At 42.3% G+C, this 17,054-nt stretch overlaps 1 protein-coding gene across 1 annotated transcript in view; it reads left to right on the top strand.

The window, feature by feature from the left end:
• LIMK1 (LIM domain kinase 1) overlaps positions 1 to 17,054 on the top strand; it is a 48,357-nt gene that overhangs the window by 6,398 nt on the left and 24,905 nt on the right.

The following is a 17,054-nucleotide window of genomic DNA, read 5'->3' as shown; positions in this document are numbered from 1 at the left end:
GTCAATGAGGTTCCAGCAGCCAGACCTGGACTGCTCCGCTGCATTGGAGGGCTGGCGTTCAGAGGAAAAGTTGTTCGGAGAAGGCGGAGAAGGCGTGCATGCAAAGGAAGTTCTGTCCCACTGTGCGATTACAAGACAGCTTCCTCCCTACTGGTAGTTAGATAGCAGAACAGACGCCTGAGTCACAGCAGTGGGTGCAGATCAAGGGGACAGTGCCCCTGTTTGTCACTCCCCTGCCTGTTTGGAGTGAGTGGACATTTGGCAGAGTTCAAAGGGTACTGCAGAGTCTGGGCAGACTCCAGAGCCCCTCTGGAGGCAAGGACCAACATGCCCCTGGTCGCCCTTTAAGTGCCATCAGTGGACAAGTGATAAGAAGGAAACTGTACCAGCCATGCTGGCCACTGTGCTGAAACGCAATCGCCTCCGGATGGCGAGAGCCAAGTAAGTTTCATTTGGCATTTGTACTTTCTGATAAATCTCGTGCGTGGCTGAGTTGTATAAGCAAAAAGGTTTTGTAAGGTTCGGAAATCAGAGTGAATAAACCAGTTTCAGCAGGTTTTTTTTTTAAATTAAAGTAGGATAAAGCATGTCAGCAAAGAGTTGAGGTGTGCAATGACTTTCAGTTCTGTTCTGATCATTTGCTCTGATGCTCCCAGTGCTCTGTTAGATGCTTGGCAGATCAAAGAGGTTTTGCAGTTGATGATGAAGTTTCCAGCCCGCAGCTGAAGGATAGCAAAAGTTCACATCCGTGTGCAAGGGAAGGCCATATTTTATTACCCCCACAATGAAGGGAGGGCTAGATCCCTTGTGTCAATGCTGCTTTGTATTATTTGCTTTGTGTTGGGCATAATTTTTTGCTCAAGGACCTCATTAATCAAATCTACAGTTCTCTGCCCCAAGGATCTTACAAATTATGTTCAACAGTGAACAAAATGGGAGGGTGGAAAAGATGTCAGGGTGGCCACAGCAAATGACTGCAATGTCCTGTACTTAATTTTAACTTTAGATACAAGCAAGAATAAAAGAGCAAAGAAGAGAGATTTATAGGAACCAAGTCTTTATTTGAAATAGGAACCAAAAACACTTGCAAAAACAACGTTCTCCATATCTCCATATCTCTCACAAAATGCACGACTTGCTTGTGACTCAGCCATGGTTTCTGGTATCACTTATATTTTTTTTAAGAGGGAAGAAGTTGATATTACAAAAAAAAATATGGTGCATAAAGATCAATTGGGATGCCTTGTGTGTTTCCGCAAGTAGTGACACAAACTTTCTGCTTAGCAGTCAGGATCTGATTAGATCCTCTTGGTGGGATCCTTTTAACCTTACAGTGGAGGACATCCACTAGAAACAGGATACCGTGAGTTTCTAGTCCTGCCAAGGTAGAAAACAGCTGGGTGACTTTGGATCAGTCATTTTCTGTCAGCCAGTCTGCCTCAACAGGGTTGTTGTTATGGGGAAAATAGGAGAGGAAGGAGTTATTAGGTAGTTCATCACTTGAGTATTATAAAAAATACAGGATTAAAAAAAATGTAAATACTGATCTCTGTTTATTTCGTAAAGCTGCAATAATTATAGCAGTAGCACTTAGATTTAATAAACCGCCATAGTGCTGATAGCCCTCCTCTAAGTGGTTTACAGAATCAGCATATTGACCCATGATCTGAGTCCTCAGATACCCAGAAGGCGGAGTCCACCTTGAAGCGATATTCTTGATCTGGCCTTGGATTTTCTTTCCGGAGGGGGTGGGGAGACTGCCCCCCCCCCCCCAAGAGAAGCAGGGGACCAGAGTGTGGGAGAGGGCAGAGTCAGCAAGGTGGGCTCCAGAGATAGTTGTGTGACATTATTTTTTAGCTGAGGAGCTATAGGGAGAGAGGTTTTGCCGTTCCCTATACTTCGGATTTGGAAGCAGGATCAGAGATTATTCAGAAGAACTGCAGTTATAGGCATGATGATTAGGAAAAGAAGCAACTTCAGAGATTAATAGGTTTTACTGGGAGGAGCTGAGGGGAGGCTGTTGCCTGAATTCTACTTGTGGGCGTTTCTGGGGCTGTTGGGTAGAAAGATGTCATGTTCAAGAGAGTAGCACAATTGACCACAGACATTGGCTTTCTTTCATTAGAAAACAGAATATGGGCTAAAAAACATGAACGGAACAGTAAGATGTGTTCTGGTGTTGTTTTCCTGTGGTCTGCAATTTCCTTCTATGACTCATGTGAGTAGGTAGGATTGTGTAGTTCTGCATCTGGGCTTGGTTGTGGCGTTAGGAAACAAAAATTGACTAACCATGTCAGTATGTATCCCACTGCTATGTTCACCCAGCACACTTTAACCCGTCATTCAACAACAATATTCAGGGGTTCTCACAATTAAGAAACACAAACAATAAAAATGTACACAGAAAAGGGGGCTTATGCAGTATTCAAGGCTTCCCCCATAGTAATGTAAAATATACGTAAACCTGTAAAATAGACAGTTAATAGAGCTCCCACTTGAGAGCTCTTGAAGCAATTCCAACCTTTTTTTCCCATTGTATGGAAAATGTTCAAACGGAAAAATGTCCATTGAAGATCTTCCAAGCCCCTCCCCTTCCATCAGAACAAATCCTTCAATAGCCTCCACCATCTCCAGAAACTGATGAAGCTTCTTGGATGAGAAAGTGAAAATGTCTTCTCTTCGTCAATGAAAAAAAACATCCCAGCTGCCTTTTGAAAAAGCTCGTGTGTTATGCAAATACACCTTTCTAGTCTGCATTGGGACTATTAAGGGCATTGTGGAAATACAGTCGAACATGACAGGATAGATCTTCTCTGTAAGTTCTCTCCTTCAAATCCTCCCAGGGTTTATTGCTCACTGTGCTGTCTTGCCTACAAAGAGTATGGTCCTGCTAAATCAGGGGTTCCAACCTTGCAAACTTTAAGACTGTGGACCTTCCAATCCCTGGCTTGGATACGATACCCAACGGTGAGTCCACAAGTCTTAAAAGTTGCCCCCAAGGTTGAGAAACCCCTGTGCTAAATTACCTAAGGGGAGCTGAGAGATTGGAAGCAGAATGCTTGAGAGGATAGCAGCTGTGCAAGGGTTAAACCAGCGAGCTTCTGATTGGTTAGCCGCTTTCTCTCTAGAGTGTGGGAAGCTCTGCAAGGGTGATGACTGGGGTGGCCCCTGAGTGATGTCATTGCTACTTGGCATTCTCGCTGATTTCCAGAAAGATGGGTGGGCAAAAAAAAGAGGAGGGGAGGGAGAACAAATGAAAGCACCTACAGATGAGTATCTTTGGAAAGCTTTAGGCTCGTTGCTAAAATGTTTAATAATTTAGGGGAGGTATTCACACTCCATCTGAGTGTGTGTTTTTAACTACTGTATTGCTGACGCCAAAGATAGAGGGGACATTTTGCTGGCGCTCAAGAAAGCCCATTAAAGCAAGTCACATTATGGTTGTGATAGGCTTCCTTTGATCCATGAAAGTACACAATGCCATGTGCAGGTTCTTGCGCATCACCATTTAGTCGATGTACTTCAAGACCCTAAAACGTCCTGTAATCAGATTTCCAGGCTACTGTAATGGCTATGCTATCATCAACCTGCCTACAGCTACTTAAATCCTAAAAAGTTTGCGATAATCTATCCAAGCCAGGATGCAAGCTGATACATATAGACATAGAGTGCTTCACTTGTACGAAACAATCTAGGATCCTTCTTTATGGAGTGAGATCTAGTGAGCGCAATTACCTGTAACCAGCTAGCTTCAATTCTTTTGCCTCACAGTCAGTTCCATTTTTTGCGAATTACTTATCCGTATTATTCTCATCTCTCTTGAAAACAGCATCTTCATTTATTAGTTATGTACACGTAAATTGAAGCTTCCAGCTGAACTTGCCACAAACAAGTTTTGGACGTGTAAGAAAAGATGGAATGCCTTGATAGCAAGATTTTAGGTCTGTATTCTACCAGGTTGAAATATAATATTCACACAAGGGAGGCTGTCTGAGATCAGCTTAGCTGAGAAAATGTCCAGTGGTCCATGGGCAAAGAGATCTGACCACTGGTTTCTCAAATTTTTAATCCTGCGACCCCAACCGGTCGTAAGTCGAGGATACTCAACTGGTGGCAAGCACCGTTTGCAGCATGGGACTTTTTGGGTGGCTCAGCAGGACAGAGACAGCTCTGGACAATTCCTATTGCTTTTGAAAGCAATAGAATTAGACTCTATTCAAGAGAGTCTATTTCTATTGGCTTCAAAAGCAAAATAGAATAAAAGGAGTAGACACGGCTAAACGAAAAAGGGGGGAAAATGGCGGACTGTGTTTTTGGGAACCCTGTGAAATGGTCGTTGGACCCCAAATGGGTCCCGACCCACAGGTTGAGAACCACTGACTAGGACAAATCATAACTCCTGGGCCTATTAGATGACTCTCTCCCATGTTCTGCATTTGGGTTTGCAGTTAAAAACAGAATCAATCTGTATAGAGCTGTTGGAAGGACCTTGGCGGCGCTTCTAGTCAAACCCCAACCCAGGCAGGAGACCTTACCGTTTCAGGGAGGGATGGCTGTCCACTCTTTTCTTAAAAACCTCCAGCACGAAGCACCTACATTCTTCTAAGGCAAGCTGTTCCACTAGTTAATTGTCTTCACTGTTAACAAGTTTCTCCTTAATCCTGCGTTGCTTTCTCTCCTTGATTAGTTTCCATCCATGGTTGCTGTCTTGCTTTCTAGTGCTTTGGAAAAAAGTTTGACCCCCCTCTTCTTTTTGGCAAGACCTCTCAAAATACTGGGAATACCGCTTACAGTATCAGGCAACCCTAGTCCTTCTTTTCTTAGAATGGCCCATAACCAATTGCTGCAACTGTCCGTCTCACAAGTGTTGTGGCGCAAGGTAATCCTTGTCCCCTGAGACTGTCATTGCAGTTCGGTTACCTGGAGTGCGCAGGGAAGGAAAGGAAGGGGAGGAGCAATTGTTAGAAGCTATGAAGTCTGTTGCAGCAGAAAGAATGGAGCAGGCTATTCCAACTCAATGCAGAGGAGCGGGTCACCTTTGCACAGCAGCATGCAAGCTGTTTTCCCAAGTTTGTTTTGAGCCGCCAGCAGGCAAAATGTGGGAGGCAGACTGAGACAAGGGGGATCCTGGTGGTCCAGGTGATGGCTAGAAATGGCGAAAACAAGGACAAAATGAGGGAGTGGAGAGTAGACAGGAACCAGCGAGTGCTCCGTCAGCTGGGGCTAAATTTGAAGGATTCCCTTCTTCTCCTCTAGCGATTTTAGGAACTATGTTTAAACCTTGGGATTTGCCAACATGGGTTGGGGGCATCTAGCGTTTGTCTGGCACCATGTGCATTTTCATGAATTCCTGCATTAAGTTACGGAAGGACTTTCTTCGGTCTTCTATAGATGATGCATCATTTATTGGAAAAGTGAACTCCATGAAAACCAGAGCTTGTTACGAGCAAAAGTTTTCAGGAACTACTTCTTTTAGTTGTTCCATTTTAATAAGAATCATTCAAAATCGGCATTTTTTTCAGAAACAATTATGATTTAAACATTAGAGCACCCATCTTGCTGGTGGGGAACCCTGGGACTTGCAGTCCAACATACGTATGTGTAAGAAAACACAGCAAAAGAAAGTAGAAAATCAAGCGCATTATGCCTCAATATTTGCTGAACAAATCACGAAGGCAAAACTTTTGATTCAAAAAGAAAGCGGCACCGAAGACCTTGGAAACACAGTGCATCTCTCCTGATGTGGACAGGGTTCTGCACATTTCAGAGCAGCAGCCCCAGAAACATTTTTTTGTGAAACATCTAAAGCAGGAATGCCCAACCCCACCCTGGCCTTGACCCAGTTACGAGGCGTGGCCCATTTGGAACCGGGCCAGAGAAAGCAAAGCGGGTGAAGTGGCACACACGCAGCTCCATTTGTACGGAACCATCTCCTCTGCCCACTCCACCCCCCAGCCGGGCTGCAAACCAGAAAGGTGGGGACTGCTAATTAAAGAAAGATCCTTTCAGGGAACAGGTATACATTTTGAGTCTGTCTGAAAAAAAAGTTACTTGAGCATATTATATAAAAAACGTGAAAGAACGTGCTACATCTAAATTCAAAAATGAAATCCAATGCAATTTCCCCAGTGCAAGAAAAATAAAAAGTGGTTATTCCAGTGAAAGAATAAACTTTTAGAGATTGAGAGGATAAATTCCTAAAATATTGAAAAAAACAATGGGGGCATGGGGGATGAGGGAAGGTTTTTTAAAAAAAAACAAAAAAACCAGAAGGATGACTGTGCAACGAACAAATGGATAAATGCCTATAAAGGGGCAGAGCTTTGATTGCAGTTCACAATTGCCACTGATTTTTTTCGACTGCTCGTATGGATGGCCTCTGAGGAGGTTAATAACATGCACCAAGTGATACAACAATACTGGAAATGACGAACGTATTTCTCAATTTATGACCATAATGAGCAGGATTGATAATCATAGTATGCCAGTCCATAAGTGTGTTATCACAACAAACCAGCCAGATTTTATGACTTTTTTTTTGCGTGTGGGTAAAGCAACAACATAATGGTAGTTAAACCAAACCGCAGGTCATTAAGTAAAGCCATTGTCTGCAACCAACATTCTTGCTGGAAAACTGAAGCCAAATGTCAACTCTTGTAAAAAACAGTTGTAAATCACAGTCAGAGACTTGTGGGACACGCAAAAGCCCTAAATGCAGGGTCAGTTGCTGAGCACCCAAAATGCAGTCATGTGAATGTGAGGAGCTACTTGGTTATCAGAACTTTGAATACGAGCTAAGTACCTAAAAACTAAAACATATAAGGAACGGTTGCAGGAATTGATATGTGTAGTTTAATGAAGAGAAGGATGAGGGGGGACCTGATAGCAGTGTTCCACTTCTCAGGGGCTGCCACAAGAAGAGGGAGTCAAGCTTCTCCAAATAGCCACTGGGTCACATGAGGACAAGAAGCAATGGATGGAAACTAATCCAAGGAGAGGAAGAAAACTGGACCTAAGGAGAAACTTCCTGACAGTTAGAAACAATTAACCAGTGGACACAACCTGTCTCCAGAAGCAGTGAAGCGTCCAACACTGAAGTTTGTAAAGAGAGACTGGACAGCCCAGTTCTGAAATGGTGTTGTAGGGTTTCCGGACTGAGCAGGGGGGTTGGACTAGAGACTCCAAGGTCCCTTTCAAACTCTGTATTCTTATTTATTATATTCTCTCTATTCTGCCTTGATTGGGAGAACATTGTAACTTTGAACGGTCATAAATGACCATTCGTAAGTCAAGGAGTACCAATAAAATAAGAATAAACATTAAATGAACCCTCAGCAATTAAAATACCCATTTGGTTTTTTTTTTCGAGTATGTAAAGTTATTACAAGTGTTATCAGGAAATCAGTTTCCCTTAGTTTCCATTGTTTCATAGCAGGATGGAACTCTTATTCACTGCCAGATGATTTTGAACGTATCTGTCGGCAAACTCTCCTTTCGGACTCTGCAATGGGTGTTGTTGTTGTAAATACTGTTAATCTTGTGATGGTAGATCAATTTGCTCGCCTCTTGTGGGGAATTGGTTAAAGGGAAGTGAATTATGCACGACAAAATGCAAGTCTGACCTCAACATATTTACATTTCTTACCTCCTTTCTTCTATGAAATACCATGGGTTGGATAATATATTTTACACTTCTCACCTCCTTTTTCTCATGACATACTGACAATTAGAAGAAGTCAGTGAGGTCAAGCCTTGAACGGCCCTGAAAGCCTCCTGAATTTCTGTTTAATCCTATGGAATTGCATTCCAAGAATGCGATGAGCCCAGTGTTAAGAAAAACAAGAAGGAAAGGTGAATGGACCGTAGAAGAATTAAAAATTGAAACAAAGAGAAAAGGAGCTTTATATATTTCATTAGATAGATGAATGTAATTTTTTTGCCTCTGACATGTTATTCATCTATACCAGGGTCCCAACCCCCAGCCCATGGACAGTACCGGGCCGCAGCATGCAGCAAACAGTTCCACAACAAAGAAGCAAAGCCCCATCATTGAGATGGCAGGCAGCACACAAAACCACGCACCTCCTTTGACCCTCCCCACTCCCCACACCCCCCTTTCGCCTCCCTCCCATTCCCCCCCTCCTAGCCCTCCCCCCCCCCCTCCCCTCCGGTTGCCCCCCCCCCCCCCCCCAGCCCCACCACTCCCATCTCCCCCCCTACCCCTCCACAGCACCCCCAACCTACCACCCCCACCCCGCCCCTCCCCCTGCGCCGCTCCCCCCCGCCCGTCCCCCACCAGCCACTCTCCTCAACTCCCCCTCCCCCGCCGCCCCCCCCCCCCCCTCTCTACTCCCCCCCCCACCCTCCCTCACCCCACTCCCCTAACCGCCTCCTTCCCTCACCATCCGCCCCCTCCCGCTCCCCCCTCCCCCTCATCCCAGTCCGCCCCCCACCAGCACTCTTCCCCCCCGCCCTCCACCCACCTCTCCGGGCCTATGAAAGATCTTCTCTCCACGGAACCGGTCCCTGGTGCCCAAAAGGTTGGGGAGCTCTGATCTAAACAAAGTAGACAGGCTATAAAAGGGGTGCTATGAATTGCAATCATTCTCTTATCCAACAAGATCTGATCCCATGATAGGATCATATAAAAATAGGAGTAAGCAGTCGGTAGCTACCGTTCAGAACACCCCAGCTTCCCCAAAACCTCAAGTTTGTGAAACAAAACATGGTTAGAATAGAAGTAGAGTAAACAGAGTTGAAAGAGATCTTGGAGGTCTTCTAGTCCAACTCCTGCCAGGCAGGAAACCTTATATGATTTCAGACAAATGGCTGTTCCAATCTGTTCTTAAAAACTTCTTGTGGGAGCATTCCATTAACTGTTTGGAGGCCAAATTTGTTCCCATGATTGTTAAGCCTCCTCCAGTCCCTCATCATCTTGTTGCTCTTCTCTATACTCTTTCTAAAGTCTCAACAATCCTTTTTACAGCATGGAACCCAAAACTGGATGCCGTATTCCAAGTGTGAGTCTTACCAAAGCATTATAAAGAGGTATTAACACTTCACATAATCTTAGGTTCTATCCCTCTGTTAATTGCAGCCTAGACTGTGGGTGGTTTTTGGCAGATGCAGCACACTTCAGCCAAAATTCATTGATGAAGATGTGAAGAGTAAGGGGAATACTAAAACAGAGCCTTGGCTCAGGACCTAACTGCATTTACTTACCTCTGTGTACATGCAGTTCATTTAGGACTACATGTTGAGTGCAAGTTACGAACCATCTGTGGTGATGATGCTCTCTAACTCACATTTTAGTCTTAGCAAGTAGTAGGTTTTGGTCATATTTTATCAAATGGCCTTGCCTGAAGTCCAAATTAAATTACATCCACAGCATCCTCTGGTCCACTAATTTTGTCACCTGGTCAAAGAATGTAAGAAGATTTGTCTGCATGGTTGCTTTTGACAAATCCATGTTGGCTTTTGGTTATGACTTTGTTTGCCTCTAGGTGTTCGCGATTGTGCTTGATTACCTTTTCTGGAATCTTCCCAGCGTATTGATGGTCCAGCTGAAAGGTTCTGTAATTTCTTTTTTTGTTCCATTGGAACGATAGGAAACTACATCAACTCTTTCAGTCCTCTGGTAGTTCCTCGGTGCTCCAGGATCTTGAAAGATGAAGTTGGCCCCCATTTGTTTTTTTAAAAATAAAAGGAAAATTGGAAGTGGGAAGCCAATGGAAGGCCTTTTTTTTTTTCATCTCCACACTTACATTCTTCTACGTTCCACCAAACTTCTAAAGAAATATACGAGCTGGTTTGATCTAGTAGGTAAGGCACCAGGATGAAAACCTGCAGAAGAGAAACTTTTATCAACACATTTATTGAAGGCGTACATGCTTGAAACAGAAATTACTATTAATAGATAGAGGGAATGTGCATAACAAGTACATGAGACTTTTTTTTTATATATATTAATTCTAAGGATTATCAAACTACTTCCATTCCAAAGAGATGGTATACAAATGTGTACATGTTCAAAATGGTAAAAAGGATATACCAAATGTAAAAACATAAAAATCCAATATACAAGTTATCCTCCGTACAGCACAATTGCGCCCCAACTTTGATGTTTGCTAAGTGAGAAGCTCTATGTATGTGCGCTTTGCCCATTGTTATGACATTTCTTATCATGCGTTGTTAAGTTAGTTGTTAAGTGACTCTTATTTCCATGACTTGTTGGAAGGTTGCAAAGGTGATCACGTGACCCAAAACACTTGCAATGTAATGAATATGAGCAGATGCCAAGTGTCCAAATTGGATATGGGGATGCTACATGGTCATAAGTCAATTGAAACTAGTCATAGATCACTTTTTCAGTGGGCATTGTAACTTTGAAACTGTATAATGCTAATAGAACAATATAAAATAAAAAGCCAATCTGTTGAGTCAGCCTCCTAAACAGTCTTCTTAATGGGTGACTTAGAGGGAAACAGGTTAATCCTTTTGAAAAATCCTAGAGAAGGTCCCTTTGTCTAATGAAGGGGACGTCTCCACCTTAAGAACTACAAGTCCAGATGGCAGCAGTCTTCCTATTTAAATAGGGATCGCACATGGGAAATATTTTGATCTGAAAGGCTGGGCTAAAGAAATTCAGTACATATGTGGACTCTCCTGTTCTGAGTCAAAACCAACATATCGGACGTGCTACTATAGTAACTTGGTTACGGCATTAATCCATGGTGGTAAAGTTGCCTGCCAATGTTTACAAGTCATTTTACCGTATAAACAGAGTTGGAAGCGGATCTTGGAGCTCTTTCTGCTCCAACCCTCAATGCAAACAGGAGACTCATACCAGTGTTTCTCAACCTTGACAAATTTTAAGTTATGTGGACTTCAACTCCAGAATTCCACAGCAGCATGGCTGGCTGGGAATCTGGGAGTTGAAAGTCCACCTGCCTTAAATTGGTCAAGGTTGAGAAAACAATGCTTACTATACCATTTCAGGACAAGTGGTTGTACAGTCTCTATTAAAAAGCTCCAGTAATGGAGCAACCAAACTTCTGAAGGCAAGCTGTTCCGTGATAATTGTCTTGCTGCTCAGGAAATTCTCCTATTTTAGGTTGATTCTCTCCTTAATTAGTTTCATCCATTACTTTTGTTCTGCCTTCTCTTTGTGGCCAGCCTTTAATTATTGAAACACTGTTTCTTGAACCCAGTTTTGAGTTGGATGCCTGTGTTGGGCACCATATTTGGGGAAAACTGATTGAGTGTGGGCCATAACCACAATTCATGGGTGGTTGCCTAGCCTAGGAAACATGTTTATAAAGTATTCCATTTCGGCCTCAAAGCTAAACGGTTATGTACATGAGGGTGTGGTAGTAGTGTAGAAAAGTTGATGACTTGTGATTGAAACCTCACCCCTTTTTAAACTGCATTGTAATGTGCATTAAAAGAGAATATCAACACCCCACTCCCACCACTGCTGCAAACCTTCGGTGAACGTGTGGAGAAAAAAGTTCTTCAGATGAGTAGACTCTTGACCTTGGGAGAGTTTATGACTTACAAATGTTATTTCTGTTTCATTGATAAGCCATATGACTGGTCATTTGTTGTGTGAATCCATAAACCAAGGAGTGAGCTTTCGTACTTCCAAGGCCAAATCTCTTCGTGTGTGACTTTTAGGCTAACATGGAAAACCAGATCACGAAGACAAAAGGCCTTTTTATCGTCATTAAACATATTAGGTTATTTTTTGCTTTTTCATTCAGGAACTAAGGCCAGCACATTCTTCCTTCCTATTTTGCCCAAGAACAAGTTTTTAAGTTTTTAAGAAGAGACTGGACAACTATTTGTCTGTGAAACAGTATAGGGCCGTGGTGGCGAATCTATGGCATGTGTACCAAAGGGGGCATGCAGGAGCCCTCTCTGTGGCATGTGCACTGTTTCTCGCCCCCAGTCCTAGGCCTCAAGCTGGGTTTTAGTAAAACCTTTGTCACTTTAGGCGTGTGCAAAAAAAAAAAAAACAGGTTCATCAATCAAATCAATTTCAAATGGAAAACAAAATTCTCACAAAGTTGGAATTGATGGTGGAAACTTTTTAGTCCCACCCAGTCTGCAGTTACCACCAAAGCCATGCCCACACAATGGGCCATGCCCACCCAATGGTCATGCCCACCCGGCACCCAATGAACATAAGTGGGTTTTGGGTTGCAGTTTGGGCACTCAGTCTCTAAACGATGAGCCATCACTGGTATACTGTTTCCTGCCTGAGCAAGGGTTGGATTAGAAGACCTCCAAAGGTCCTTCCAACTCAGTAGTAGTAGTCGTAGAGTAGTAACAACCTGTGATGTGGGTTTGCGCAGAGATAGAGAGTGATGGCCCAAGATTCAGAGTGGGAGCTTCTGTGGTGAGGGTGGCCCAGAGCTGGATTTCCCCATTACAAGTCCAGTTCCTTAATCACTCACCACGCACACCCCAATTGCAGGACATATAATCACTTAACCAATGTCAATCCCAGCAGATAAATTCATAAAGATGGTTGGGGCTTGGTTAATGTTAACCTTTTTAATTATTTTTGTAGCTTATTGTGTGGGAAATCAGCCATTTGGTTAATTTAGGCTACATTTTACTCCAAATGAATCATAAAATAAGTTGGGTGAATCCACACCATTTAGAAAACTCCTAGGCACTGTCATCAAAAATCAATGAGGTAAATCATAATGTAAACCGCATACTTTTCAGGGGAGGCTAAATCAAATTGAAGCCATAATGTATCATATTGAGTCAATCTCCAACTTGGGGGGAGGGGGGCAGAAGGAAATACCATGCCAACCCCTTATGGAAATGTCCACCATTGGTTTTTACTGTGACTTCTGTTAATGTTTAAAAATTATTTTTAATAAAAGCCAGGTTTGGAGTAAAAAGATATGCGCCTTTTTGCAAGCACAGTCACTGGATTCCGATATTATGATGAGCCAAAATGAAACAAACCACATTAAGCGGACGATGAGGCCCCAGATCTATTTTCTTGGTCTTTGGGAACTACTGGAAGCAGGAACTATTGTGGGGGGGGAGAAGAGAGAGATTCAAGTTTGTCATTTGATTCAGAGCTAAGCAGAGAATTCAAGACAAAGGCGACAGAGCTGAGAGCAGCATATGAAAGATATTTGAGACATTTCCTTGATTTCCAGTTCCATTTCCAAATAAGCTAAAGGTCAAAGGGCTGGAAAAAAATACAGCCAAGAGCAGGGGATGCCTTCAAATGAGCAGAGAATGTTTGCACCTGGATAATCAGAAGCAAGTACATGGTACCTTGATAATCGTGTTAATTGGTTTTCTGGGAGAACAAAGGAAAATCAAAAACAATGAGTACCAAACAGTTTGGCCATAAGGAATAATGTAAATAAAATTTACTGCATTCCAAACCAGAGACAATGCCACATTTTTAGGCAAGGTGGAAAAAAAAAATAGGGTTGTATATCATTACTTTATTAAGAGAAATAAAAGCTAAAAAGGAATAAATACTAGGTTAAATTAAAATAAAAGCTTTACTTTGCATGTCTGATGAGAAACAAAAAAGCACCAAAAATACACAAAATGACCACAGAAAGCGAAGATAAGGACTGCAAGGAATGTGCACATGGCAAGAGCTACCTCATGACTAACGGTCCCTCATGCTGGAAAGGATAGCGAGCCAAGGAGCTCAATACTGACAAATCCTAGCTTGCTTCTCAACCAGATGTCAAAACGCTATTTGGTCACTATTAATAACCGTCCTTATATTGAGTGGCTACTGTTCAAAGGAATGTCTAGTGAGAGCTAGTACGGCTAACTCCTACACAAAAATCAGGCATCCTTGCGGATTGTTCCAATGAGTCAACGGGTTGGACTATCTTTCCATCTTCTGAGGTGGGTTAAAATGAGGACCCAATGTTGGGGCGCAATACCACACCCCCACAATAGGCTGGCTCTGTAAAGCGCTTAGAGAGGGCTGTAAAGCCCATGAAGTGTATGTAAAGTCTAAGTGCCAGTGCTATTGCTATGATCAGTTAGGAATCCAAGCTACTTAACCGGGGTTGGGATTTTCCACATTCTCTTCTATTTAATCAAGAAACAAGCAGTTTTGGAAAATGACTGAAAATCCCTCAGGTTACTGTGGTACTAAAAGCTGACATGCTTCTAGACAATATGCAAAATGGATTTCCCAGAATTCATAGGTTTTACACTTAGTAATAGATCATCCAAAGTGTACATATGCATGGATATGTATGTTTGTGTCTGTGGTACTGGGTGTATGTCCAAAGCTAGATCATAAATCTCTAGAGAAACTTCAATGATCTTAGGAGAGAATATTGAAATATTTGAAGGTTTTGGTTGAAATATAAATATCGCAAAAGTTACACTGAACTTTCAAGTTTTAATAGTCCTCAATATTCCAGCTGGTTTCAGACATTTCACTCTCATGAGAAGCTGCTTCAGTCCGAATTGAGGAAAGCTTCTTAGAGGAGAAGCGAACAGGTCTTAAAGGAAAAACAAAGAAATTCAGTTGCCTTTTTGAAAAGCACCTTGGGATCAGCTGGTTTACAAAAAATAATGGGAGGGAGTCAAAGACACAGTATGCCCAGGTTATCACAAGTAAAGCAAAACAAGACAATATTATGGTCATAGACCAGCATAATATTCCACAGGTTAGTTTGGTGCCTGAACCACTTTGACACTTTCTGACCCAAAGATTACTGGAGAGTTTTATTGAAGGGTGACAGTGGTTCAAAATGATGGAGAAGATGGTCTCTGTTGATTTTTGGAAGAGCTTCTGGTTGTAACCTTATCTTACCTCAGTATACAGAACAGCTTAGATGAGATTAGATGGATTAGATTAGATACCTTTATGTCATTTTTTCCTGCGGCACAAATGGCACATATGAAAATGAAATTAGTTGCTTCCTCTCAAAGTGTAACATACATAAAACAAATTTAAAAACCATACATATACAACATATGTATAGACCTACATACACCCTTAACATATGTAACATAAATATTAACACGTCCATCGTTGAATACTTAATGGAAGGAGGAAGCCTTAGAGTCACAGGTTAATACGGTATGGAACAAAGCTGTGACTGAATCTGGATGTTCTGCTTTGGATACCACGGAGCCCCTCCTCCCGAAGGTAACAAGAAGAAGAAAACAGCAGGTTGTGAAGAGGATGTGTAGCATCCCAGCAAATCTTGCGGACCCTGCTCAAGCAACGTTATGTGCTATGTCGTGGATGGAAGGGAGGGCACTGCCAACGCATCTGTCTTTCAGCCATCTCACCAAAACTCTGCACTTCCTTCCTGTACTGAAGCCAGTGAGCTTCTAACCAGACTGTGATGCTGCATGACAGGATGCTCTCGATTCGGTCCCTCTGTAGATAGGGTAAGGACAGGGGAAGGAAGATATGCTTTTCTCATGCGGATGCAGAAAATGCCGGTGTGCTGTGCCCCCTCACCAGTGTCTCACTGGTGAGCGGACCAAGTAGCTACTTGTAACTGCACCAACCAGAATTGATGCGGTAACCACTCAACAGGGAATCATTAATGCACAGAGAAGGGTGGCAGAAATGGAATGCCCACAACTGCTTTTGTCTTATGGGGATTTTTACTGTGCATCACAGTGATAGAAAAGAAAAAAATAGAGATTTTGGCAACGGCCAGATCTAAATAGGACGTGAAAATCTTCTGTGTCATTTCTTCTTCTCTTCAGGAGAAATCCCCATTGGAGCTATGCCTGTCTGGGCCCTGCAATATAAATATCAGCAAAAGATGGAATTAGAAGTACTTCTGAATATTACCAGTTGTGGACTAAAGGAACCTCAATTCTAGAATATATATATATATATCTATATATATATATATATATATATTATATATATATAATATATTATAGATAGTATATATAATATATATATATTCTAGAAATGGAGGTTCCTTAGTCCACAAAGAACTTTATGTTGGGTTGATCTCCATTAACTTTTCCAATCCCATATTAAAGACATCTAGAGTCCCTCCCTGTAATTTGGGCCATGAATTAGTTATAGTAATAAGTGAAGAATATTCTATTGTAACTCAAATATGCCCTCGTATCCTCTGCTTCATGGGGGCCACTGAAGGTCACTTTCAGAAAAAGGATTCAGAGAAGCATAAAGTTCTTCTTCTATGGCATGGATACCCTCACTGAGTGAAAGGAAAAGTCAACTTAGGAAAATAATCCTCCCATCTAGATAAATAACTTCATGTACAGGGCCACCTATGTGTAGAGTTACCCTACTTATTAAATTTGATCAGGATTGATCAGTATGCAGTCCTTGAGGATGCCCAGATGGATTATTAAAAAGTCCAAGAAAGCAGAAACTATAGCCCAATCCACAAAAGAAGATTTGGCTTAATCATCTCACAATGGTAAATTCACACTGCCTTGCCTAGCAACGTATGGTCAAATGCGTTTAGCCATTTAAATTTGCGTCCCCCTTAGCTTGCAGAGCATATTATGATATGACATAAAATATTGCATTTGGGACACACGTACACAGTTAAATGTGATTTCTGGGTCAATTTCAAGACCAGATGTGGTTGAAACCCCAAAAGTGTTAAACTTCAAGATCTGGGGGACCATTCTGTTCCAAAGTAATTCTGGAAAAATCCTTAGCCAGAAGCAGCTTCCCTAGGTCAGAAAATTGCATGAATCCAGAAATAGACATCGGGTCACACAAATATCCACACAATATATACACAATTTTTGGGCGTCACACTTCTAGACTAGTTCTTCCTGCAACTGCTAGTGGTCTTCCAAGGAAGCACGTATTGTAGGAAATAAGATATGTGGTGGGGAAAAAAATATTACAGTTTGTGTTATAAAAATCTTACTGCTAAAGCTTGGCAGCCGTAGAACAACCCTCTAAGCAAAATGGGCTCAAATAGAGCCAATTGCACTCATTGATCCATGTAAAGCAACAGAGAATTAGGCCACTGCGAAGTAAGACAACACAAGGACTTCAGATGCGGTTGCACAGAACAAGG

The sequence above is a fragment of the Crotalus tigris genome, unplaced genomic scaffold, assembly GCF_016545835.1.
Source record: "Crotalus tigris isolate CLP2741 ecotype Arizona unplaced genomic scaffold, ASM1654583v1 scf7180000017987.690289119674:8195010, whole genome shotgun sequence".
Classification (NCBI taxonomy): Eukaryota; Metazoa; Chordata; class Lepidosauria; order Squamata; family Viperidae; genus Crotalus; species Crotalus tigris.
Note: the sequence above shows the minus strand (reverse complement) of the source record. Positions and strands in the feature narration are given on the sequence as shown.